Source organism: Lactuca saligna, chromosome 2, assembly GCF_052625555.1.
Source record: "Lactuca saligna cultivar CGN05327 chromosome 2, ASM5262555v1, whole genome shotgun sequence".
NCBI classification, from domain to species: Eukaryota; Viridiplantae; Streptophyta; class Magnoliopsida; order Asterales; family Asteraceae; genus Lactuca; species Lactuca saligna.
Window position 1 is genome coordinate 192473142 of NC_136418.1, and position 27818 is coordinate 192500959.

Here is a 27818-nt window from a genome sequence, read left to right on the forward strand (position 1 = left end):
GATAAATATTGTTACCTCAAATAGTTTTTGTTGAGGTATAAGTTTTTCAAAGTGTTAAAATTTTATCGGGTTCTACTATTTCAGTCATTGTGTATGCCGGGATTAATCGTTAGGCGTCCTCTAATCGGTCGAGTAGAGCTTAGGGATTATTCGGAGATTAATCGGGACCTAATCGGGATTTTTACAACACTGTTTTTAGGTAAAAACTGGATTTTTCATTTTATGATATTTTTATTCCCCGCTTTCTTTCATGATTTTGACTGAATTGTGGATGTCATGTTTCTTTAAACTTCTGTTCTGGGAGATCCTTGAAACATGTAAAATAATGAATAGAATTAGAACTTGAAACACAATGATTTTCTCATGCCCTCTAAACATTCATCCTTCATAGAAGTGTTTTACCATTCAGAATTTATATAAGCCTTGCTTTTAATTCACAGCATAGAAAGAGTCTTATTTACTATAAAATACAGATGATGGTCATCTTTGACATTTATTATTATGTTTGGGTGTGTGTGTGTATGCTTAATTTTCCTTTTCAAGGTGATTATTTATCTTTGTCTAATCCTTTTTTTGTTTATGGTTGCAAAAATACAGAAAAATGGATGTAGTAGTGTCAAATGCTATTGGTAATCCCCCATTTGATGCCATTGCAGTTCTTGGCTTTTGCATTTAGAATGATGGTTAGTGTTCTTTTTCTCCTTCCTTTTCACTTTCTTTCTCTATAATCTCATGTCTTAGTCTTATTCATTCATTTCCTAAACTATTGATCATACTCATTATTTTTCAATTGTTAAAGAAAGAATTACATGTTGGTGAAATTAAGAGAAAAATGGGGAGGAATCCAGTGAGTGAGTTTGTAACAACCCATCCCATATGGATAGAAGATTAAAATTATGTCAAAATCCTTGTTGCATGTAAGATTTTACAAAATTTTAAGTATAATGATTTTTTAAGAATCACATTCCAAAAGTTAGATATTTCATTGCATATAAGGTGTTTGACAAAACTCCTAAGAGTATCCTATTTGTTTTTAATAAACATTAATTGGATGAATTGCATGTATGGAAATCTCTTCTTGTTCTAAACAATCAATAATTTGAAATGTAAATTTATGAATTTAGCCAATTACATATGTAATGAATTTATTTGTTGTATTTATTCCTTTTTTTAGTTTAGGGGATGCTACAATGGACTTATTAAACCTATGTGTTTGTAAAAAAAAGAACAATTGCAACAACTAAAAAATAGGAGTGTTACTTTCGTAATTTGGTATCATTGCCACAACCTGTGTGTGTATGATCGGTAGAAGGGTCATGTTAAGACAAATCTTGAGCAGTTGACAGATGCATCAGTTTAGGCTGATATATACTTTATACGAGCTTTCAATATATTTCTTTTTAGATGTTTGGAAATTTTCTTTTGAGGCGTTATTATCATAGTCATTAGTGAAGTTTTCATGTACCTATCTCTCTCTCTATCTATTTATTTATTTATCTCTCTCTCTCTCTCTCTCTCTCACACACACACACACACACACATATATATATATATATACACTCTTGTGTGTGTGTCTTGCTTTTAATTAACTATATGGATCGTTATCTAAAGTACAATGACTTGATAGGAATTTCTTCAAATACAAAGATGTAATGATAATAAGTGAAAATAAAATGCTATGATACATGAACAATTGGGAACATGTTTGCTTTTTCTTGCATCTTATTGATGGGTTTTAGCCATAAGAACTTTCCTATGTGCGCATGCAAAACCCTAATGCTTGGATCTAGGCTTTCTAATCAAACATGCTTTGAATCCAAGACTTCCAATGACTATTTAGGTGTAATAACAATATTGAAACAGATCTAGAATCATACCTTTGAATTCCTTGTTGATCTTGTTGTCTTGGAGCTTCTAGAGTCACAATTGTCACTCCTCTAATGGCTTACAAACACCAAATAGCAAGGAGGATGATTTGGGAGAGAGGAGAGGGAAGGAATTCGGCCAGAGTCTCTCTACTTTAGATGGGATGCCGAATTCCCTCAGCCATAGGGTCTATTTATACTTGTAGACTCCTTAAGGGTTACAGCTTAAACCCTAATTGGATAACTTAGACTTTAAGTTAATCCATATCCTTTCCTTGATAACCCTATGAACGATTTTGGCTTATCCTAGCCTTAGAAATCGTCCAATCCTTTATCAATAAGGATTTACAGTCTAAAGTTTAACTATCAAGTAATTGACAGTTTGTACCCTCTTATTTAATTAATCTCTTTAAGTCACCAAATTAATTCTAATTAATTCTATGACTTATATTAATATATTATTCTTTATATTATTCTCATAATATACTAATAATATTTACTCTCTTTTAATAAATCATCCTATCAAGTTGCTATGGTGAAGGCAACCCAAAAGGACCATGCACAATCGGGTCAAATACTTGCCTAATATAGTTGCAGCCTTAGACACTATTCTAACACTTATAACAAACTGTGGGTCGTGCTTAGCACAGGTACAAACCCTACTAATATATATATATATATATATATATATATATATATATATATATATATATATATATATATATCCACTAATACATATGTGGCTAATTAATTAAAGAAATGACTAATATAATTGATTTAATTTATAAAAAAATAAAAAAAAATAAGAAATAAATAAGGGAAAGACTTGTATAGGGATCCCACACCGCCTGAATAAGAAAGAAGGGATAGAACTTTCATATATAAATATGTGCTCCCTTGTACCTTATACTTCATTACAAGTTAATAAAGTTATTGGTGTGATATAAGTTTATCTAATCTTATTTTTATCTATGATTTATGTGGTTTTTTGGATTTTTTTGGATATATTCATGGCTCGTAAAGCAGTTTCGGAAGTAATCATAGTCACTATATAACGATATTATTTCCATACAATAATTTTTTAAAGGAAATAAGTTATTTATATGTTTAAAAGTTTTGTGTTTCAGAAATAATAATGTATCATATTTTTTTATAAAAATAAATATAGTTGTATAAGTTGTTATTTATGAAATACAAGCATAAACATTTTAAACATATAAAATATAAATATATTAGTCTAAGTCATGATACAAATATATTTATTTTTAAAAAAAAAAATATATGATATTTTATTATTTCTGAAATACAAATCTTTTAAACATATAAAATATTTTTATTTTCCTTATAAAGAATATTAATTGAGTTTAATTAATATCATATTATTCATATATTTAACTATTTTAGCATAGTTAATTATTAGCTAACATATGTTTTTTTAATTTTGTTTTGAAAAGTTTAAGTATTAACTAAGAAAATATATTTAAAATTTGATAAAACTAAATAATTTTTTAAAATTTAGTTGTCAAAAGTTTATATCGAACCAATATAAAATTTACCATATTTAAAGGTAAAAATATGTTTCGGTTTTCGTTTTATAATATAAATACGGTAATATTTATATTGGTTTGATATAAAGTTTTGATATCAATAATTTTAAAAAACTATTTACTATTATATATATATATATATATATATATATATATATATAGAGAGAGAGAGAGAGAGAGAGAGAGAGAGAGAAAGACAGAGAGTCAAGATCAAATAAGAAGGAAATTTTTTGTAGGAAGGTAAGAAATTTTTTTTCTACATATTTTTTTCGCGAACAAACAAAATCAATCATTAGATGATTCACAAGAAAAAATTCTCAAAAAAAAGCATCTCGATGATTCATTTATACAATGATTTTGTTGTTATTCACTAAAATTATCATAAAAATGAATTTTTTCTTAATTTACTTAAAAATGAATCATAAAGATGTTTTTTTGGGAATTTTTTCTTGTGAATCATCTTACAAATGAATCATCTAATGATTCATTTATTTTGTTCGTCAAAAAAATATGTAGAAAAAAAAATTCTTACCTTTCCACCAAAAAAAATTTCTTACCGGATCTATATATATATATATATATATATATATATATATATATATATATATATATATATATATGTTACTAAGGTGTATTTTGCAAAAAAAATTGTAATCTTAAAGCTTTTTCGCAAATAATATTTCATGGTAACCTGGAAAGCTACTATTAAAGATAAAAATGGTAAAGCCGACAAAAAATGATAAGTTTGCAACACAAACGAACCAAAAATTTGTTTGAGAGTACAACCAACATTTTCGACCAAACTTAAGGTTTCTTATGACATTATCTATCAAATGTGCTGGTTTTGGTAGCTTTCTTAATGGTTGAACTAGTTTTTTTAATTATTGAACATGTTCGCTGAATCTGATTTTTCATTGAACCGGTTGATTTTTACTGGTTCATTAACAAATGGTTCCGGGCCTTTAAAAAACCGCAACCTCACCAATGAACCGACCATGTTTCTTGAGTCTATTTTTGTGTAAGAAAAAAAAAGGAAAAAAACACAAAAACCAAACCGCACGGTTTCTAAATTTCAAAAACCGAAGTTGTGTTTTTTGTTCAGTTTCAACCAAAAGTTGCACCAAACCGGTGCCATGTTCACCTCTATTAATATCAATGTTCTAAATAATATGAGGTGTAAGATTGCCGATGAGATCAAAGTTAAGCTCTAACGAATAATGATGTTTTTCAAAGTGTGACTATTTTATATATATTAAAAAAAATAAATCATATTATTATTGAATTTTATCAAATATATCAAGTTTTTAGAAGTGTTTTATTAATATTTAATATAAAAGGTTTAACAAAAACTCAATTATTTTAGGCCCGAATAAAAAAAATAAATAAAATTAAAAAAAAAAAAAAAAAAAAAAAAACACCACCTTGAAAATCTTGCATCGTAACGTGATGAAGTACGCATTGACACATTATTTGGACATCTCATTTAATAAACTCATCTTAACGTTTTCGTAACGGTTACACCACATCTTGTGCCATTACACGTCTTGCACGCCATGAAGGGCACCATGTTTAATATGGGGAGAATTTCATATATACCATTTTTAAACATTAAAATATCATATTTATCCAACTTAAATTTTAAGTATTATATTTACTTTACAAACTTCAAAATATCAAATTTACTCAAGTTCTTATTTTTAATACTTTTTCTAACAATTAGTAGTCATTTTAAAATATTGTTTTTATCAATTGTCTATTATACCCTTAATAATTAATATAAATAAAAGTTTAAAATATCATAATTTTAACAAACATTTAATCAAATCAGGACGCATAATCGCAACTTCACTAGACTCAATTGTTAAACATATCAATTCTCCATGTATTAAACAAATGTCGATGATGATTGTTGCATAATTCGGCCAACAAAAGCTTATTCAAGCAAGATATTAAGGATGATCCAATCACACTAGTATTTACAGTGGTGTTGAAAAAAACCCCACTGGAGCCACAAGGACTTCAAAATTAGGGCAAAACTAAAATATTTGCAGTGGCGTTGAAGAACACCCTACTGGAACCTATGAATAATACTTCCTGCGGAATTGAAACAATAAACGGAGATATGTAAGTTCAATCCACTCGTTCGACTCAAGTTTGAATGCAAACGCTTGACTGTTTTCAAGAAAATGTTGTTTTGGTTGTAGAGGAAGAACCAAGGGGTGATGTGGTGGTGGCGACGAACAATGGGGAGATGATAATGGAGTGTTAGAGCTTGTAGACGACGAGCTTGGTTAAATCAAAGCTGAGGAATAAAAAGAAATTTTCCTTTCAAATTTTCCATTAATGCATTGTTCCCGAATTCCACTTAAGGAGGTATATGGATGGATACGGAGGGAAAATGAAGGATGTTAAAGAAAAATCATATTTCCGAGTTTCATTAATGGAATGAAAATGAAAGGGAAAAAGATTTTGCAGTCATATTTTCCTCTTAAATTTGACGGATTTGAAAATAAAGTAAGTGGGAGAAAAAATTTAAGTTTTGTATTCTTTTTATTCCTAAATCTGGAATATAAAAACTTAAAATTTTCTTTCTTTTATTTTTTCAAACTCCAAAACACCAACACAAAATAATGAATTATATTCCCCACTATTTCTTTCGGTCAAAAATTTCCTTCCTTTCCTTTATTGGAAAAAAAAAAAAACAAACGTTTTAGGACTGGTATTTCTTTTTTCTCTCGTATCCGTCAATTGGCACACAGAACCGAACCTTTGTTATTAATGGCTTCTACGACATTCGGGACTTGTTCTTGGCTGCTGCTTTGGAACACCATATCCAGACCTCAATTGAGAAGTTCCTGTTTGGGTTTTTTGCCTTGTGCCCCAAACCCTAGCAGACTCCCTATCGTCAGAGCTGAGGCGAGCAGCAACGATAAAGGTACCTTTGGGTTGGGCAAGTCCAAATCTAAACCATCCGACTCTGGCGAACAAAAATGGGTGGCTAAAGGTCTGATTACCGAATCGCTTCCGAATGGAATGTTTTGGGTTCGTCTAGAAAATGGTGATATGGTTCTAGGTTATGTATCGGGGAAAATTCGTCGCAATTCTATACGAATGTTGCCGGGGGATAAAGTGAAAATCGAAGTGAGCCGATATGATTCGACTAGAGGGCGTATAGTATATCGAATTGGTAACAAAGATCTGTAGAGATACTAGATCCTAAAGTTATTTTACTAAATTGAGTGAGTGAGTAAGAACTAAGAAGCATGTTTTTGGGGTTTTTTCGGTTTATGCTGTTTGTAATTTCCATTATATATCGTATGTGTTATGTTTGTTTGCACCTTTCAGCATTTGAATTTTGAAACGTGGACGTCCATTCCAAGGTTGAGTTGATCTTAATCTAAACATGAGATGAAAGAAATTTGCATTTGTGATTATGAGTTACTAGATGCAATCTCCTTTAATTTCTTACTGTTTGTCTGTTCAGTTTACCTTGTAAATGTTTGATATATAAAAATTTAATCTAACTGGGTTTGACGCATCTCTTTCCAACCAGGCAACCACAAATAAAAAAATTGACTGAAACCAAGTAAGATCAATTTGTTGTTCCATTCCATAATCAGCGTATCTGTGGTGGTGACTTACATATACATAATGATACATACATATACTCTAGACTCAAGTTTCCTATTGTAATAATGCTAAACTCTAATTAATCAGGTGTTTTAAGGAAGTGGCTAATCATGGCAACTTGGAATGATATTCATCCTCTTCAGGTATGGATTGAAGCTCTGACCTCCATTTCATATCACTCTCACTCCGTCTGAAAAGCAAAAGTTGTCAGAAGCTGTTGCTTGGTGATCACCATCTTAATCCTCTTTGTTCCAGCTGCTGCCTGAGCTTGGTCTTTGTTGTTCCACCATCAGTATCACCATTGTTGATTCATTTCACCCCGTGTACTTGTACTAGCCCCAGGTAGAACGTAAGAATACATCTTTCCGTTGCTATTAGACGTACTTGAAACATTCCACAATAACGCGAGGCACGAATGTTTTGATGTAACATCCCGAATTATATACTAAAATTTTTCATTTTATAAATGTAGGAAACCATAATAATTCCATTCTCAAAAACTTGAAAAAATAATGGTTGCTTGTTATATATATATATATATATATATATATATATATATATATATATATATATATATATATATATATATATATATATATATATATATATATATATATATACACACCTCGATGTCCAAATAAAATATGATTTTTATTGTATTGCACTTTGAGTATTAATTAATGTACATATTGTTTAAATAGACATTTTATATTTTTGAAAAATATTACTTTATGGAAGACATAAAAGCTATGAAAATTGAATATTATAAAAGGGCCGGGTTAACGGGTCGGGTATTCGTTGATCTAGTGGATATGGGTATGGATTCGACTATTCAAGACCCTGAGAGTTATTGGAGCGAGGTGAATCATGTTTTTATTTTTTTAACGGGTATGGATCAAGGGTGATTTGCTCCAACCTACCCCGTTAACAGGTCTATGTGTGATATTTAACCAAATGTTATAAAATCTTGAAGAGAGCAGCAATAAAACCATATTCATCATATAATAGGAAAATATATCGGTAATTTTAGTAGTGTGAGTTAGTTGTGCTTTACATTAGTATTAAAGGTAGCGTCGATAAACCTTAAGACTAGTAGGTGTGGACAATATGTTAAAGGGTGTTATCACAATAAAAAAAAAGTGTCACCTCACATACTACGCCATATGTGGTGCTATAACATCAATCGAGTAAATTGACAACATGTTATGACATCCATTATTTTCCATGTCATCATTTCTTTTTTTTTTCTTTTTTTGGATTTATTTCTCTTATTTTTTTCGATTTATTTCTTTATTATTTATTTATTTGGATTTTTTAAATAATTATACAAATAAATACAAATTAATAAAACATGCTATTTAAATACATCCTAAATTAAACATAACATTTAAAACTAAAACCAGTATCACCTGAAAAAATACGATAGCCCAAATTTTAAAACAAAAAACATTTAAAAAAAATACAATATTCCCAAACTATTCATATTGGTTTGCATCGTAAATTTAACCTGCCAAGTTTTTTCAAAGTTGTTTGTGTTTCCTAACAAAAGATCATTGAATATTGGTGACTGATCAAGAACGTTGACGTCGTTGTTGGAACCCGCAACCACAAAAATCATGTCAAATCTATAAATCTTTGGAAGCAACAACCTCTAATATAAATAAAGGCATTATATGATGACCACTTGCATACTAACATTTCCACCTCACGGACAATTTCTCTAGTTCCAGTGTGTGTAATCAATGCTTTCAAGCATAACCGGAAAACCATGTCTTTCTTCATGTGCCACATATAGTTGTTACATATCATTCAACGAAAGTTTGTGCAATTAATTTGTCCATAAAGGTTTCAACAACACCTCTTTCCAATTTATACAAACTTTATATTGCAGTTCTCTTATACATTCTCATATAATTGTCAATAAAGTCGGGCGACTCCCCAATAGCCATAAGCTTAAGTGTCGTGATGATATATGGTCCATTAGCATGGCCTAGAGCTGGCGCGCTCCTGCCAGCCCTGTCTGGTGTTCCCTTGTCAGCCTTGTTGGGGATCCCTTTTCCGGTCCTGTTGAGGACTCTCCTGTCGGCCCGGCCTGACGCTCCCTTGCCTGGCGACCCCTTATCGGCCTCTCCTGGTGCGCGCCCGCTATCCTTGCCTAGGGCGTGCCCACCAACCCCGGCCAGCACCTCCGCGCGGCCTTGCCCAGCTCCTTGCTAGCTAGGCCTGAATTGGGTTAGCCCAAGGTCTTACCCAATTCCCATTGACCTAATTATCCCTTATAAATAGAATAGTGCCTCCTCCATGAAGAGGGACTCTTCCCCAAGTGACTCAGCCGCCACTAGACTTCCCCCATAACTCAGCTTCCACACTATACTCCGACCGGGTGGCTTAGCCGCCACCCGCCGCCGTCAGCCACCATATACCGCCACCATCACTAAGATGGTTCTCTCTAGCTAAATAGAACCATCTCAAATCTACTATTTGATATAACTTGATCGTCGGAGTCCGCTCCCGGGCCACAGTCCCTGGGGCGACTCTAACGACTTTGCTCTGTGATGTTCAGATCTCTGCCGCAGAAGAAGACCAGAAGACTCGTCAGAGGTCTATGTCGCATCATTTGGCGTCATCCCGGACTCGAGCAAGTAGCAAAAGCCTGAGTTGGTTTCAAGCTCGTTCTTCCTCAGATATTATGTGTATTCATCTCAGGTTTCCTCAAATCTGTTAATTTCTAGTATCATGTGTTCAGATCTGTTTTTTTTTTTTTTTTTTTTTTTTTTTTTTTTGCCAAGATCTGTTCAAATTTGCTTCACCATCTTTTAGATATGTAGAACCGTCACGTTTCTTAGATTAGATCTATAGATCTACACGATTTTCTTCACCCAATATTCCTTAAGTTTGCAAAAAACTTCATAGATTTGTTTTTGGTTCATATCCTGGGGATTTGTTGAGTAGGAGGAAGAGAAAAGAAATTTTTATGAGTTTCTACCTCATTTTCTACACATATATTATCAAAAAATCGTTTTTAGTTAAGATTTCTATGAACAACTTCACTACTTGCACCAACTATTTGTAAGCACAGCTGAGATGTTTGCACATTTAAAAAAAAAAAAAAACGAGTTTTAGCACCACTTTTTGTTCATATTTTTGGTGTTTTTTCTTTAGAAGTTTAGAGAAAAAAAACGATTTTTTTTTCCAAATTTGTTTCTTATTCATCTCTTAATAGCTTGTTAAACAAGCTGAAATGAAATGAAAGTTTCATGAGAAGAAAACCATGTCAGACCAGTTTTTGTATATGTTGGTGTTCTTCAGTAAGTTTGAGAAGAAGAGAAATTATTGTTGTTTATTTGGTGTTTTCTTTGGAAGTTTGAAGAATAAGAGAAGAGAAAGAGAAGTGGTTTTCATGAGTTTTTACCCCACTTTCAATCCATAAATTTTTTAGAAAATCTCATGCTTTTGATTTTCTGTATATAAGTTTACTCAAGTTGTTGTTTAGAGAAGAAAATAAGTTTTTATAAATTTTTTACTTTTCCAGACTTTCAGTAAACCCAATTTTATCCCAAATCAGTTTTCTTATCCTTTCTGATGGCTTACTAAGGAAGTTGAGGAGAAATGAAGCGTTTACAAATTTACCATATTTCAGTACATATATTATTAAAAACTCATTTTAGAAATGATTTTATGTGTGTAAGTTTACTTAAGTTGTGTGCATTCCAAAACACTAATAAAAATTACCCCTTGCACTAGTTATCATTACAGTAAATAAGTTTCAAAGAAAAAAAAGGGGGATAACCATGTCTACACATTGGACAAAGAGTTGTGTGTGGTCTAGCAAATCACCAGCTGTATTATTCTTTGTTGCTTCATGACCAACAAAAAAGAAAACAGAAGAGGAGACGAGGTGGTAACCAGCTATACCACCTATTACATTCGTCTTTTTTGTCAGTTACATGTTGCATGGGCCCTACGAATACAAAAGATTATTAAGAGTCAACAAGGCAACAGGAGATGACAAAAACCAAATGTGGGACCCATGTGGTCCAATCCTCTATGTATAGGAAAAACAAAAGAACCAGATCCACCGGTCAACGCTTCTTCACGGGTTTCCCTAATCACGGCTCAACTTCACCAATCAATGACCTATGGTCCCTGAGCAGGTTCAAACAGCAACGTGACAACTCCATCTGTGGCTTCCATCGCCGCCTCCAGCCTTAGCATTCTCTACTATTGCCATCTGCAAATGAAGCCACGGCATCGCCGGAATCGGCTTCCAACCCAAGCCACACGATCGCCAGTTACTGTGTTGATCCACCTCTTCTAACAGAGACGATGCCGCCGACTGGAACCAAAGATCGATAGTCAACCACCATTGCTCACCGACGAAGTTACAAATCAAACAAATCACAGCCGCCGGATGACCCTTAGTCGCCAACCATCTTCAACATTGACAACCCCACGGGATAGTACCGTCGCTGCCTCTAGCTGCCAAGCCTCCAACCAGTGACACATTCCTTCGGAACCCACAAAACCATTGTTGGTCGCTCTTACCACCGCAGTCACCACTGTTTCCTTCACCATAGCAGAACCACAACACCACTGGATTACCTGTTAATTCCACCCGGTAGCGGACCCATTAGAAGCTCGCCAACACCTGCAACCCCACTTGATCATCACCAACCGACGTCGACTCCGCCAACGTGTCTCCAGCAGCATCTAATGGAGACCTGAAACCAGAACATTTGTTTTCTCAGGCAGTTGTTGCATCAGAATCGCAACATCGCCGGACCACTCCTTGCGACAAACTCCTTCAATCACCGGAACCACCCACCGACCATAGCAGCTCCAAGGCGCCAGAAAATATGTCGCTGCCATCCCGATCCTCACTACACCATCCATATTTGACGAAGGATAAAGCAATTTCACCAAGAGTCCTTCTTCACATATCAATGGCGCTATTCCATCCAGTGTATCTCTTTGTGCAGATCTAACAAGCCATGATGATCCATTTGTTCAAACTAACGAAGAAATACAATGGGCAGCACTATGTCTTTAATTCCATTAACAAAAAAATATAAGAAGAAAATAGGGTTTTGGCTTAAATTAAGTAAATGGGCTCAAAAATTGCAGTGAGTTTCTATTTTGGGCTCATAAGTTACAAACGGTCTGCAGTAATTCATGATGTTTTATTATTGGGCTGATTCAACAATCAGCCGACCCAATTTCTGCAAGAATAAGTTAGACAATCAGGTACTCAACGACTAAGTATTACAATTCCGCTCAGCGAAATATGTTTGGGAAAATGTGGTGAAACCCGAAATCAACTCGATTTTAAAAAAGGAAGAATAAGAGAATATGAATTTAGGCTGATTTTATGTGGGCTCTAACAAAAATGATTTTGGGTTGTAACAAATTTGGGCTCCTCCAACGACATAAGGGCTATGACACTTCATATGGACTCTTTTAAGTTGTTGGGCTACATCAACAAAACTTGGGCCAATTTTACAAGACAAAAATCAACCATTTAGCGCTCATGTTCCGCAAACCCCGCTCAAGCAGAATACGTGCTGCGGCTCGGATCTCTCTCTCTCTCTCTCTCTCTCTCTATATATATATATATATATATATATATATATATATATATATATATATATATATATATATATATATATATATAAGGGAGAGGAGTAGTACACTACTACTACTCGTGAAGCGTTCTAAAATAACCCTCAACAAGTATGTTGCTCGGATATTAGCAGCTATGAGGAAGTCTCGTTGCTCAACTCTCAACAGCCGCACTGCCTGGACCTCAGCAGTCATATAGCCCGACCCTCACCGGCCATGCGACCTAACTCAGCAGCTGCAAAGCGTAGTCATCAGCAGTTATGTTGTTTGACTCCCAGCAGTCGTGCTAGTCGCGCTGCCTAGTTTTTGTTAGTACTTGGATCGCTTAGCTTTTCTCAGTAATTGTGTCGCCTAATCTCCTGCAACTATGCATCCATCATTTCCGTTCCCCACCTACTCTTAGAAAATGGTGAGGGGGGAGTAGGGTTGGTACGACACTATGTAGAAGTGATTTTTATTCCCAAGGGGAAGAGTTAAAGTACATGCAGAACTAACACTACGCATGATGGAGCATCCCCGATGTGACATTGGTGTTTTAGATTGAAAATAGTAGCCTCGTGGTCCAACTCTCGGTAGTCTAATTTCCTAACTCTCAATAGTCGTGTTACTCACCTATTGCTAGCAGCTCGCTACCCGGGCCTCAACGACCCTGCTGACCAGTTCCTGATAGTAGTTTCGTTGCGCACCTCCTAACAGCAGCTACACTATCAAGCTCTAAGTAGCACCGCCACATAGCTCTCCGCAAACAACCAAGACACCGAGGCATCAATTATTAGTACGACCAGCGATGCAGCAAAGCATCGGGTACCATTCCTCTTTAACCCAGACTGATCATACGAGCTAGACACGTAGATTATAGGGTGTTATGCCCAATCATGCGAGGTTCAGTACCTTTTCCTCGAGTCGCCTGGCTTCTTAGCCCGACTCCATTATAGAGGCAAGCTCTGCATGCGAGGTTCAGTACCTTTGCCTCGAGTCACCTGACTTCTCAGCCAGACTCCATTATAGCGACAGGCTCCGCATGTAGGGTTTAGTACCCTCACCTCAAGTCGCCTGGCTTCTCAGCCCGACTCTATTATAGCAGCAAGCTCCGCATGCAAGGTTCAGTACGCTTGCCTCAAGTCAACTAACTTCTCAGCCTAACTCCATTATGGCGGCAAGCTCCGCATGCGAGGTTCAATACCTTTTCCCTGAGTTACATGGCTTCTCAACCTGACTCCATTATAGCGGTAAGCTCTACAAGCAGGATTCAGTACCCTCGCCTCGAGTCGGTTGGCTTGTCAGCCCAACTCCATTATAGCGGCAAGCTCCGCATGCGAGGTTCAGTATCCTCACCTCGAGTCTCCTGGCTCCACTACAACAGTGATACGACATCGACTTTGACCACCTGCTCTGAGAGAGTGCTTCTACGCCGGAGACGGATCTACGATGTCACAACAGAGAGATGCGTTAGAGCCGCCCCAGGGACTGTGCCCCGGGAGCGGACTCCTATGATCAAGCTAGATCAACTGATAGATTTGAGATGGTCCTCCATAGCTGGAGAGAACCATCTTGGTGCTGGTGGTGGTGTATGGTGGCTGATGGCGGCGGGTGGCGGCTGAGCCACCTGGCTAAAGTATAGTGTGGCGGCTGATCCAAGGGGAAGAGCCCAAGGGAAAGGTCCTGGGGCCAAGGTATAAGGGAAAGGTCTCGGGAAAAGGTCCTCCTTCATGGAGGAGGCACTATTTTATTTATAGGGACAACTAGATCAAGGAGAATTAGGTCAGGCCTTGGGCCAGCCCAATTCAGGCCCAACTAGCAACGAGCTGGGCAAGGCCGCCTAGAGGCTTCGGGCGGGGCTAGCGAGTGCACCCCAGGCAAGGCTGGCGGGCGTACACCAAGAAAGGCTGGCAAGGGAGCGCCAGGAAAGGGAGTGTCGGGTCGAGCCGGCAGGGGAGTCCCCAGCAGGACTGGCAAGGGAGTCCCCAAGCCGGGCCAACAGGAGAGTCCCCAGCAAGGCTGGCAAGGGAGTCTCCAGCAAGGTTGGCAAGGGAACGTCATGCAGGGCTGGCAGGAGCGCGCCAGGCCAGGCTGGCGCGCTAGAGTAGTCTAGGCCATGCTAATAGAACATATATCATCAAGCAGCATGCTCCGCCGATAAGGCATAAAGGCTTGCAACCTTTCACTATATGATTCCACGCGATTCTCTCTCGTGTGATTTATCTACGATCGCTGGCAGCCAAGCCCGATCCATTTCACGTGATGCTCTCCCGCGTGAGTTATTTATGATCGCTGGCAACCAAACCTGATCTGTTCCACGTGATGCTTTCCCACGTGACATCTCCATGACCACTAGCTGCTAAGCCTGAACTTTTCTTCTAAGTTGTGCAAGATAAGTCACGTATTGTCGCGCATTGTAAGTCACGGATCATAAATTTAGGTCATGCTTAGCACCACATTTGGTGTCTCTTCTCTTATAATCAACATGGTTCTCCTATGCTCAGACAATCAATAAGGCATTTCCTACATCTGGTTGTCTATTATCATAGGAAACAACCTCATTGTGTATTCTTATAACAACCTTGCCTATGCACCATAGTCTGATATGACTGCCTACATCAGACTGAGGGGATTGTGACATCCCTATTTTTACGGCCATAAAAGACCAATTTTTTGTTTGTGCTTTATAAAAATTAGAGTAACTCTTTTAATAAAAATGTTGCGGAATTTGTTCCCAGAAAAAAATGATAAATACGTTATCAAATCATTTCCGAAGAAATGTATTTTTATCCATTTTAAAACATTTGGGATGTCATAGTCAATACAGAAACATAAGCATAAAGAGAGCTTACATTCATTTATACTAGTGATCTACATCTCTTTTAAATCCCTCAGTGTAAAGTGACTTCATATCAACACCTATGATATAAATAAACTGAGTGGGTCAGGTTGGGAAACATGGTGAGTACATAGGGATTTCAACCCACATAATAAAATTATTATGTTTAATCTTCAAACAATTAATCAACCCAATTACCTATCCTTATTATCTTCATTACTCTTAAGGATACTCCTTGCTAGCTGGGCCTGAATTGGGTTGGCCCAAGGTCTGACACAATTCCCCTTGATCTAATTGTCCACTATAAATAGAATAGTGCCTCCTCCATGAAGGGGGACTCTTCCCCAAGTGGCTCAGCCTCCACTAGACTTCCCCCATAACTCAACCTCCACACTATACTTCGGTCGGGTGGCTCAGCCACCACCCACTGCCGTCAGCCACCATATACCGCCACCAGCACCAAGATGGTCATGTCTAGCTAAAGAGAACCATCTCAGATCTACTAGTTGATCTAACTTGATCATCGGAACCCACTCCTGGGGCATAGTCCATTGGGAGGCTCTTACGACTTTGCTATGTGATGTCCAAATCTCCACTGCAGAAGAAGACCAGAAGACTCGTCGGAGGTCTATGTCGCATCATGTCACAACACATTTATCTAAAAGCTACATTTATAAAATTAAAAAATTGAAAGAAATGATACATGCCTTCCAAGGCATTGGCTATCCGTACAAACACATGTTTTTGCAAATGAAACCTTCTTTTGAAATTGCTTGCATGGTAGACATATCGGCAAAATAATCGTGAACTAGACGTCAGCGCCCATATTTGTGATCTCTGTTTAACATCGCATGTCATGTTAGTAATGGAGCTGGATCTAGTTGTAGTAACTTGTTAATAATGGAGCTGGATCTGGATATGGTTTTCCCTTCTTAGGAAATGGTGGAACTGGACATCATGCTTCTTCAACACTTCCACCTCCTCTTCCTCCTGTGGCTCTCCCAACGCCATGTTTCCCTCAATTTGAAAGATATGAGACTATTCAATCCCTATTGACATGTAAACATCAAGATGAAAACCTGTGTGTATGTGTATTTTTGAAAGTGAAATCATACATTAACAAGTTGGTAAAATGGTTGTCATTTTACCAAGGGAGCAAGCCATTGATTTGGTTCTTCTCTCGCTTCCAATGTCAAATGATCAGTTCATTGAGAATTTTTATATGATGAATATCGACATGACCCTAACTGATTTGACTCGAATGTTGATGGTTGTTGAAGCAGAAATGCTTAAGAGCACATCTAAACCAGAGATGCTTAGAGGGTCTAATTCCACGTTTTCCATGGACACTGATAATGGTGACAATGGTGGTCCAGAAATGATTTCTCTTCCTAGTGATCTATCATAACTCCCATGAGTAGCTCAAGAAAACTATGATTTAAGTTTCCTTCACTTTTCCTTTGATTCTTAAAACATCAACATGTGACCCAGTCACATCATGTAATAAGAATCTTGGAATAAAAACTTAATCGAGTTAGATATTGGACTTTACCTGAAGTAGAGTCAAACTTATTGACTTTACCAGCCTTATGATCTTTCAGGTAAATTTGATAGCTTCACAACCAATGCCCTTTCCTTTTGGCAATAGAACCATATGGATCCTTTAGGAATGGTACATGGGACAATCTCAGTCTTAGCCTTTCTCTTTACCATTTGGTCAACCGAGTTGACTATGACCAATCCTTTTCCATTAGGAAGAGAAATCTTTTACTGGGTATCCAATGCAACCATTGTCAATGTCCATTGAAGGTTTGGAAAGTTGATCTACTAGTCAAATTTGATTTACCAAAGCTCCAAATCATTGTTGATTCAGCAATACCAAGCAAATAGATAAGATCATTAAGGGTCATGTCATAGTCTATTTCATAGTAGTCCCAAAGGTAACTCTCCATGTGACTTAGAAAGTGATTGAACATCCAACTTTCTTAAGACTTTGACACCCAACTCTCCCAGCTTGTCAATATGTGACTTCATCTCCAAGATGCGATCACACATAGACCTTGCTTGCCAACAGGGCTTGAGTGATCTTAAACTTGTGAGTTAGGGAGAATAATTGGATGAGGTGGAGGAAGTGAATTGCCAAGAGATTTGGGAAGATCATAGATGTCTGAACTAGACATCTTTTGGGAGATATTCAAGATAGTTGATCTAAAGTCCTTACTATAACACCTAATATGAAATATTAAGGCTAGGACCCAACACAATATTTTATAACTTGGAAGAGGGATGTCGTAATCCAAGCTATATAATATTTGAAGGTAGGTGAATGACGATTCACCAATTTCCACCATGAAAAACGAAATAATTTATTAGGTTTTTAATTGGATTTGAAACTCCTAGATCTTTTGAGATTAATTGAACTGTTCAATGGCATGTTTCAATCTCGAGTGTGCCCTTCAGGTTTTGTGACTGGGATGCCGAGGATCACAATACAAGGTGTGAAGTAACCATGCAAATTACTTGGTAGTCTTAAGTGTTTACCCCTCAATCAATGTGTCGGTTAACCACACACTCTTCATTGATACTATGATAAACATTAAGTTACCCTTTGCCTACCTTGTTAAATACGAGTTAGTGTGTCGGTTAACCATGCACGCTCCACTAACCAACTTAAACAAATTGCAAAGTGTAATTTCATGGATTAGCACCTTATTCATATTTTCCTAAAGTAATTAAGATTGTGAATTATAAAAAGCATTTAGTTACTTTATATTTGTCATTGATACTTTTAATGAAGGGATAATTATAGTCCTTATCCTACCCATTCGGCTAATGACCCTCCACTAGTCAAGGAAGCAGTGGGTGAGAGTGGAGACCCATTAAACTGCCATTTTATAGGCAGTAACCTTATACCCCCTTTATAGACCAGCTTCGTGAATGAGACATACTAATGGTAAGATGACTTGCTCTGATACCACTGTTGGGTTTTAAGTATTTTAACACTCATATGGTGTACATGCAACCCTAAATAACTTGGATCTATGTTTTCTCTATTATACATGCAAATATGAATATTCCAAGGTATTACCCTATCTAGCATACAACCTTTGATACTTGGTTAATATAACAAGTTAGAATACATACCTTGTTGATGTAGCTTGACTCCATATAGCTCGAGAGCTTAATGCCCCAAGCGTGACACCTCAAATGGTTCACACAACATCATCAACACTTGGAATAACCATGAGAAGAAGACATAAAACTTGGAAATTGGCTTGCCCTCCATATTATGCACTAGTGCAAATTTCTCTAACAAATGGGGTCTTTATATAATGTGCACATTAGGGTTACACCATGTAACCCATAACTTTACCCATTCCTTATGCTCCATGGGTTTTAACCTCCATGGAGTATCCATGGGTCACCATATAGGTTAAACCCAACATAAAGAATCATGGATCATAAGCCCACATATATAAGAATGAATGATTTACACAATCAATCCCTATATATTTAATTAGTCTCTTTTGATCACTAAATTAAGTCCAAATTAATTCTTGATCAATACTAATTAAATAACATGATTTCATATTCATATATTTGAACTTATAATATATTAATATGTCACGGATGTCTTCTTCTCATAAAAGGTCTATCCAAATGTTCCGATGTCATGCAATCTAAATGGACGATGCCGAGTTGGGTCAAGTACATACCAATTATAGTTATGGACTTAGACACTAATCCAACAAGAGGCTGGTAATAAGAGAACCTTAGGGCATAAGGTTGTTTAAATAGGGTCCAAACCCTAAAAATTAGGGTTTGACCCTTGACCACGTACGCCCAATGTACTAAGATGAATCCATGCGATCATTGAAGCCCAGTACACCGAACGTAAACCCTATATGTCCAGCGTACTAGACTAAATCCATGTTCTTCATAACTTCTGATAGTCAGTTCCCGCGTCTCAAGTTCGTTTTCGGCGTTCTTTATACCTACGAAAAGGTCTCGAAGAGCTCTACGACCAAATCTTGTTAAATTTGGCTTAACACAAGTCGATCTTAATACCATAATCCTTGCAAGCAGTGTAACACCTATCCTTCCCCATCTCACCCTTAGTTCCCACTCACGACTCGAGTGGTTAGATATCACAATCGAACTTGTCAACCTTCAATAAAGCCTAAACTTTACTTTCACGAAGCCCCAAAGTCTTTACATAATCGATTTACGACCCACAAGTCCCGAATCACATATTGATCCAAAACAAGGTGTTACAGTTCAACATTGGGTGAACTCTGCATTGATGACGAGAAATTTGTAGGATGCTCATATTATCAAAACTTTGTTGTAGTTTGGGTGACTGATCAAGTACTATATGTTAAATTAATACTTGATTGTTTGTTAAAATGTATAACGTTTTTTTAGGATAAATGAAAACCTGATTGTTTATGTGTGTTCTGGAGGGTGAAGGTTATTAAACAGAATCGACCAAGTATCTTAGTTGAGGAAAATACTCGTATGCCACCTAAATTTAAACTCCAACAAAATTTAACAGAGAGTAAGGAGTCCTAGAAGAATAACCATGTCCTCAGATGATGATACAAAGGATATAAAGAACAAATATATGGATAGTAATTTGATATTTATTTTTATCAGTAGTTTTTAATCATTTCTTTACTGGATGATGGTTGTTGGATTGATTTATTATCCTGTAATCATCATGACCTTGATTAGTCTAATGACTTGAATGCCCTTTCGTAATGTGAAAATTTTGGAATCTTGTATATAGAGGTCAATAAAATCAGTAAGTTGTAATGAAGGGGGGCAAATATGTAACCGAAACTTATTATTTTTTTCAATAAAAGATATTTTTTATTTTTATGTGATTTTCGTAGAAGTTAATGTAATCAATAAGTTGTAGTGATGATCGGGGGAAAATAGGTAATTCTAACCTCAAATTTTGGCTTGCAAAGGCATTTTTGCTTTTTCATAGGATTTTGGAAGTAAAGAAAATTTTGGAATTTTGTGTACAAAAGTTAATGAAATTAATAAGTTGTAAACTGAGGAAATAGGTAATGCTAACTTAAAGTTTTTCCAAGCAAGGAAATTTTGCATTATTTGGGATTATGTAAATAAAGAAAATGTTGGAATCTTGTATACCAAAGTCAATGAAATCAATAGGGTTGTGATGATGAACGAGGACAAATAGCTAATATTAAATTCCAATATTTTTTAAAGAAAGAAAAATTTCCATTTATCTAAGTGATTAGTGATTACTTATTATAATCTAATGTTTCATGTCAAGCCGTAGACGTGACTCCCGTTTCTTCAAAAAAAACACATATGTTTACCAATAGTTGTCATGAGTATTTATTTTGAAATGTTTTTCATTTACTTGACGGATTTTACGTATGTTATCATATAAAGCAACCCAATGACAAAATCTAATTTAAAAAATAAGCCTCCAAACCCATACCAAGCATGAGCCACCTTCATAGTTTTAATTAAAAGGGTCTTAAAAATGAAAGCAAAATAGTAAATGTATAGAATATTTATTTTGAAATGTTTTTCATTTTAATGTATGTTACCATATAAAGCAATCCAATGACAAAATCTAATTTAAAAAAACTAAGCCTCCAAACCCATACCAAGCATGAGCCACCTTCGTAGTTTTAATTAAAAGGCTATTAAAAATGAAAGAAAAATAGTAAAGGTATATTTATATAAGATCACATAGAGTTAACATGAACTTTTTAGCAAGAGTTAGTCATCAAGGTATTGAAAGTTACAAAATATATAATTAGACGATTCATGCAAGAAAAAATTAATAAAGACCGTTTGAATAAAATTTTAAAAGTACAAATATCATTCATGAAATTGAGTCTTTTTTTTTTCAAGGTCTATCTAACAAAAAAAAAAGAGAAGGCCAAAACCATTGATAGTTGATCTGTTTACATCGAAAAAAGAAAGAAAGAAAGAAAAAACTTCTTTGTTGTCGTTGGTAATGACACCATCGTGGCCGTTTATTCATGAATCACGATGATGAGAGATATCTGGATCGTCTATCTATGAAGCCCTAGTTTCATAAACGTCGGGGAGGGGAATAGTTTTTGGCCTTATTTTGTCAGCGATTAGGTTGGGAGAGAGCATACATATCTTCGATAATCAGGTATCTAGTAGTTGATCGTGGAAGCTATTTCTCTCTTATCGGTATCTCTCCAATATTTCGTTCATCATTTGTCTCGTTTACGTTTCATCGTTTGTTTTATAAGTTACAGCGAACACGACAATCAGAAGCCCTACTTAAAATAATTGGTCATCAGCCTTCTAAGTAAGAATAGTCTGCCATTATCTTAACGATTTTGGATGCGATGTACCAGGTTAATGTCTTTTGTTACCAATAGTTCGAGGTTTATTCTAGGGTTTAACCTTCTGATTAGGACTTGTCGTAATTCACAACTTTCTGTGCGTCAGCAAAAATAATTCATCACAATAGTGGCATATGCTATTTGCACCAATTATGTACAATGCTTGTCTGTAGATGCTAGATGAATAATAATTTGAGCAGTGTGGTAGATAAATGGTCATGTTTGGGATTCATTGTGTTCTTAGAAGCCAGAAATCACTAGAAGGACCTAGAGTTGTCTGAAAGATCCTGTTGCTGGAGTTTTCCACTGCCTCACGTTATGACATTACTCACATTACCATCCTTTTGCTTCAATTCTTTGATGAGAATACTTATCCTGGGGATCCAATCTCATAAAAGATCCCTACCTTGATGTATCTGAGTTATCTTGCTACATATAAATGTACGATAGCATTGGAGGGGTGCATCTTTATTTTGGTACATAAGCTGTTTGAAGCATATTTCGTCCAGAGTCCAGCCTATCAAAATATAACATGTTAGTTGGTCTTGTTCTTTCTCATCTGCAGTCATAAACATAAGTTAATTTCTGTACATGGTATCTTCATTTGTGAACTGTCAATTTCTATCCTTTTACATAAAAAAGGACGACCACAACTTTCTCATGTGGATCCCCATTCTGTATCACTGTGAGTATTGTGGTCAATAAATTGGTAAAGGAATGAACACGCTTGTCCTAGATTGATTTCTTACAACTTTGCATTAGATATGTAGAAAGTTGATGTTTACCTGACCCTGATAAGTTAAGTGTATATAAAATTATGTCTTTATTCTAAAAGTAGAAGTGGAAAAGCATGTCATCTCTTTCGAAATTATCAAAAGCTAACATGATATACTTCTTAAGTCAAAAAATATGAGCATGGGATTGCATTAATATGTGATAAGTTTACATCATCTCATGACTCGGATGCTTTGTTTATGAATTATGATAGATGGAATGCGCTTGGACAAATATGAGCTATGGGAATGGGATGATCATTATCATACGTAGGGATGTAAATGGGTTATGGGTGTTATTTAATTGTAGTTGGAGGTCCTTAATTTCATTTCAAAAAAAAAAAAAAAATTATATAGCTGTGGAGCATTTTGGAGCATATGAGCATTGGAGCTTGTGGACCACCACGAGGATTGGTCTCTTGGTTATGTTTTGGGTGAATTTTGTTGTCGTGTTTGGTGAAATTTGGTAAGCAAAGAAAGATTAGTTTGTGGTGTTGATGATTGTTTTTGTTTGCAGGGATTGAAAGATGAGTGGGCGGTTTTCTCACACGATTTATGTTGGGAACCTTCCTTTGGATATAAGAGAATGGGAAGTTGAAGATCTGTTTTACAAGGTTGGAGTTGAGTTGAGTTGTTTTTAATGGTGGTTGAGCAAGTAAGGCAAAAGGGTGAGGAGGATATGATGTTTGTTTTGTGTTTACATTGATGATGCAGTATGGGAGAATATTGGACATGGAATTAAAGATTCCACCTCGTCCTCCTTGTTATTGTTTTGTGGAGGTATGAATATGAAAGTTGGATTTATTATGGTTTGGAAAGATATGATAGATAGATAGATATGGTTTGTAAATTGCAGTTTGAGAGTGGGCGGGATGCTGAGGATGCGGTTAGGGGTCGTGATGGATATAATTTTGATGGGTGTCGCCTCAGGGTAACTGTAACAAAACAGATGTTTCTTGTAATGTATCGCGTCTGATTGCATTTGGTGAACGAATTGAAGGTTGAACTTGCTCATGGTGGTAGAGGACAATCATCATCATCTGGTGACTATCGCAGCAGTGGTGGTGGATCTGGGCGTTATGGCATCTCACGTCATTCTGAGTATTGAGGTTTATCTTATGGTCTGTTTTTTTTTATCAAGTCTAGATTTTTTTTTTTTTTTTTTATTTGAATTGATTTGTTTTGTGCAGTTGTTGTTCGAGGACTACCATCGTCTGCTTCATGGCAGGATCTGAAGGTGACAAGAATTGCATTGATATTACATAATAATACATGATTGATGTAATTAATAGTTGATTGCCAATCCCAGGATCATATGCGAAAGGCCAGTGATGTGTGTTTTGCGCAAGTTTCTCGTGACAGTGAAGGTAGGAAATGGAAATGCATCATGGATTTGGTTGGTTGGTGTATTTTTATGGATGTGGTTGATTTTATGCAATGCAGGGACATTTGGGGTTGTTGACTATACCAACTATGAGGACATGAAATATGCTGTAAGTTGTGTTATGCCAAAAGAATATATGCATCATATGTATTTGTATTTGACTGAGGTATACATTTTACCGACTCAGATAAGGAAGCTTGATGACACTGAGTTTAGAAACCCTTGGACAAAGACGTATATTCGGGTAAGTTGGTTTTTCTTTTATCAAGCTTTATTGTTGTAATTAATGAATCTAATCTCCTGCGGGTGTGGGTGTGGGTGTGGGTTTGGGCGTAGGTAAGGAAGTATGATAGCAGGAGCAGGAGGTAATTCAATTTCCTTTTCTTTGAGTTGTTGGTGAGTGAAAGTGAATAATTGTTTGATGTTTTGTTAGTTCCTTGGGGAGGTCCGTGTCAAGATCTGCATCTCCTGCTAAACCAGCAAGGTCAAGGTCAAGGTCTCAATCTCCCCATCAGGTAGGTTAGAGGTAATCAATAAAGACAAAGACACACCTATTTTCTTAATGTATTATTATTGACCATTGCCAAATGTTTATGTTTCCACTTACTTTGTTGTTGTAGGTCCCCTCCCCCTCCCCCCTGAAGCCATCTCCCAAAACTAAACTTAAACCTTTCTTTGTTTTATTTAACTTTGGAACTTGTGTTTCTGGGTGTTAATTGCATTGTGTTTGTTTTTCATTTTTTCTTCGAATCAGATATATTCTAAACATTATATATATATATATATATATATATATATATATATATATATATATATATATATATATATATATAACAATCTATTCCAATCAATAATAATAATAATAACTAGAAAAGTGCCCCCGCCATTGTGGGGGTCGGATTTAGATTAAATGACATAGTTTATTCATTTATTTATTGGAATGGAAAACCGCTCTTTTGCCAAATAAACACCACATAAATCTTTAGCAATATACCACCCCGGACTTGGCAACTTTCCTATGAAGATGAAACATCCGTGCGCATTATCATTGTTGGAATGTTTTCAGAAGAAGATTCATCTTGAAGGTTGTGGACGTTTCAGACTTCTGACCCATGTAGTTATCTTAGAAGAAGACAACTTTTTTGATGGTGAATCTTGTGCATAATCATTTGTAGGTTCCACTTCTAAGCAAAAGTATCAATTCTTTCTTTTGCAATTTTGAATAATTCCTGTACTGTTCTATAACCAACCCCTCGATTTCCCTCTGTTTCACCATATTGAAATATGCACATGTCGTATCCATTGAAAAGTGAAGCCACCAATGGTGAAGCATTGTTTGTTTGATGATGAATCAAAGTCAACCATTGTTGACCATGTTTCCTGAAACTATAAAAAAAAATTAGTTTTTATAGAAAGTTAGAAACTTTATTATATGTTTGTTAAAAAGAAAAAGAAAAAGAAAAATTTGCACACCTTTTATATCCTCAAATTGATTATGAAGCTTTCTTCGCTTGATTTGTTCTTTGTTGTATTTGAGTTTAAGATGCTTACACTCTACAACTAAAAGTAATGATAGAAGAGAGAGCTGAGAGTGGTTTGGAACTGCGTTAGCACAGTGGTGTGCAGAAACCATGTTATTGAGATCAGGAAGAAATTGAGTCAGCACAGTGGTGCTCTCTTGAAGAGAGAGCTGAGAGTGGTTTCGTTTCAATACATACTTCCTTGATTGTAGCCACCCAAACTTTCTTGTCATGTTCATATCTACCTGATATGCCCCTCAATTCTTCAGATTGTTTATCCATTTTTTGGTCTAAAAATAAACAAAATTAAGAATTTCTAACATCTATAACAAAATTATTATTTATATCTGCAAATGAAAACAGAATAATAAAACGATAACACTAATTTTGTAAGGAAAAAAAGTCACAAACATGCATACACATATATACATAGAGAGTCTATTAAAGATTTCATTAAAACGTTTATAAACATGAAAACAGGAAAAACTCATTTAAACTATAATGTTTCTGTTTGCATTAAGTAGAAAAAACATTAATAATTGAGAGACTAACCTGGAGTTGGTCTTCACATCTTTTAAGTTTGTCACTATATTTTCTCGTATTAAGAAAATATTTATGAAGCCGTAAGAAAAAAGAAATTTTACAACATGAAAACAAAAAAAGAAAAATAAATTAATGGAAGTACCTTAATTAATTGTTCCTTGCGATTTGAAGTGAGGCTTTTAGCATTTGCAAGTGCACCTTTTAATGAAAAACTTATGAATGGTAGAATTGTAATTTGGTGTAAAAGAAGAGATCGATTATACAGTTTACCAAGAAGAAATACAATCTTGAACAAATTTTTCGTTGAGGATTTTTGTCAAGTAGTTGGTGTTCAAAACTTAAAAAGAACAAAGAACAAAATGAATAAGAGTTACAAACACCAAAACTGTGAAATTGAAATACAAATGGTGGAATCAACCTGCTGCTACACTCTTCCCTGTCTTCCCTCGCCTTCCGTCTCCCCCCCAAACAAAATTGCCTGATGACAATTGTGTTCGTTGACAAATACGATTCCAAACATTCCATAATTCAATATCCATAAACATAGGGCCAGAAAAGTAAATTTAGTTGAGACTTTTAATAGGTACAATGGATACCTCATTCATTTAAAATGGATAATCAAACAATTATAATCAACTAATGAATTAGGTAAACTAACCCGAAATTAATACCTTACTCGGATCAGGCATTTCATCGAATGCCTTATAGGCATGTTTCTCATCCAAAAGTAGTAACCTTATTGGGTCTTTCTGCTTCCCAAACTTGTACCCAACGTCTCCAACTAACCCATTCAAATCCTCCTGCCTTTGTAAAATTGATCTACAAACAAAATCATCCCAAAAAAGAAAACAAATAATTGAACCTTTAATTTGTAAAATAAAAAAGTTACTTGTGTCCTCGTTGCGTTGTTGCGACGGAGTAGAAAGTGCAGAGGAAATGAGGCCGATTCGACACGGATGGAAATATCGGATAAGGGAGGCGGTGGGGAGAATCTGATAAGGGGGAGTCGACAACGTTCGATTGTATGGGTCATGGTTCTAGAAATTAGAGAAAATATTGTTTGCCTCTCTCTTAATCGATTTCTGATGATGAATAACACAACCAAAGAACGACCGGAATCAGAAATCGGCTTGCTGCCCACCATCTTTGATATTTCGATGGAGTTGAAAGAGTGAGAAATGATGCGGTAGGGAAGGATTCGCCGGTGTGAATGAAAAGCAAGCAGACGGGTAAAGTGGATGAGACAATGGGAGGCAGTGGATTTTTGGGAAAATAGGAATCGGTGGAGAGGATAACATACACTTGTGATAGTAGAATGAAAACTAAATCTGACAGCAAACAGGAAAACAACATGTAGCAAGTAAGGGAACTTAATTCTAATGAAGCGGTCAAAGCAGTGGAAGGATCTGGAACTTAATTCTAATAAAGCGGTTAAAGCAACGGTGGATCGATAACCCACTAAACTTATATATATATATATATATATATATATATATATATATATATATATATATATATATATATATATTAGCTGTGTATCCGCGCAAAGCTGCGGTGGTGAATAAATTTTTAAGCACATTCGGAAAATAATTTATTTTCTACAATTAGTTTCCCTTTTAGAAACATAAAATATTACAAAGAAAACATATTATATGTTATTTTAGGAAATAGTTTTCGGTTTTCGATTTTACATTTAGAGTTTGATAAAAATTACGCAAAAATAATAATAATAATAATAATAATAATTCATG

General features: G+C 35.6%; 2 long non-coding RNA genes and 1 pseudogene across 7 annotated transcripts; 2 read left to right on the forward strand and 1 right to left on the reverse strand.

The window, feature by feature from the left end:
• The first annotated feature begins 6047 nt into the window (after positions 1-6047).
• Positions 6048-7527, forward strand: LOC145028679 (uncharacterized). Its single transcript, XR_013676120.1, has 2 exons — positions 6048-7185; positions 7298-7527. It is a non-coding gene; the product is annotated as an uncharacterized LOC145028679 (long non-coding RNA).
• A 13906-nt stretch (positions 7528-21433) lies between these two features.
• Positions 21434-24741, forward strand: LOC145028680 (serine/arginine-rich splicing factor SR34A-like; annotated as a pseudogene). Its single transcript, XR_013676121.1, has 12 exons — positions 21434-21648; positions 22836-23234; positions 23335-23400; positions 23477-23551; positions 23621-23729; positions 23811-23857; positions 23930-23987; positions 24064-24113; positions 24192-24248; positions 24341-24369; positions 24438-24519; positions 24625-24741. The product of XR_013676121.1 is annotated as a serine/arginine-rich splicing factor SR34A-like (transcript).
• A 130-nt stretch (positions 24742-24871) lies between these two features.
• LOC145028681 (uncharacterized) lies at positions 24872-27401 on the reverse strand. 5 transcript variants are annotated; one of them, XR_013676124.1, is made up of 5 exons: positions 26739-27401; positions 26210-26545; positions 26077-26110; positions 25478-25814; positions 24872-25390 (listed from the first exon to the last, which is right to left on the reverse strand). It is a non-coding gene; the product is annotated as an uncharacterized LOC145028681 (long non-coding RNA). The 5 variants fall into 5 exon arrangements; XR_013676126.1 differs by having other exon boundaries at positions 26210-26404; positions 26486-27401; XR_013676123.1 differs by having other exon boundaries at positions 26210-26265; positions 26338-27401.
• Positions 27402-27818: the final 417 nt, after the last annotated feature.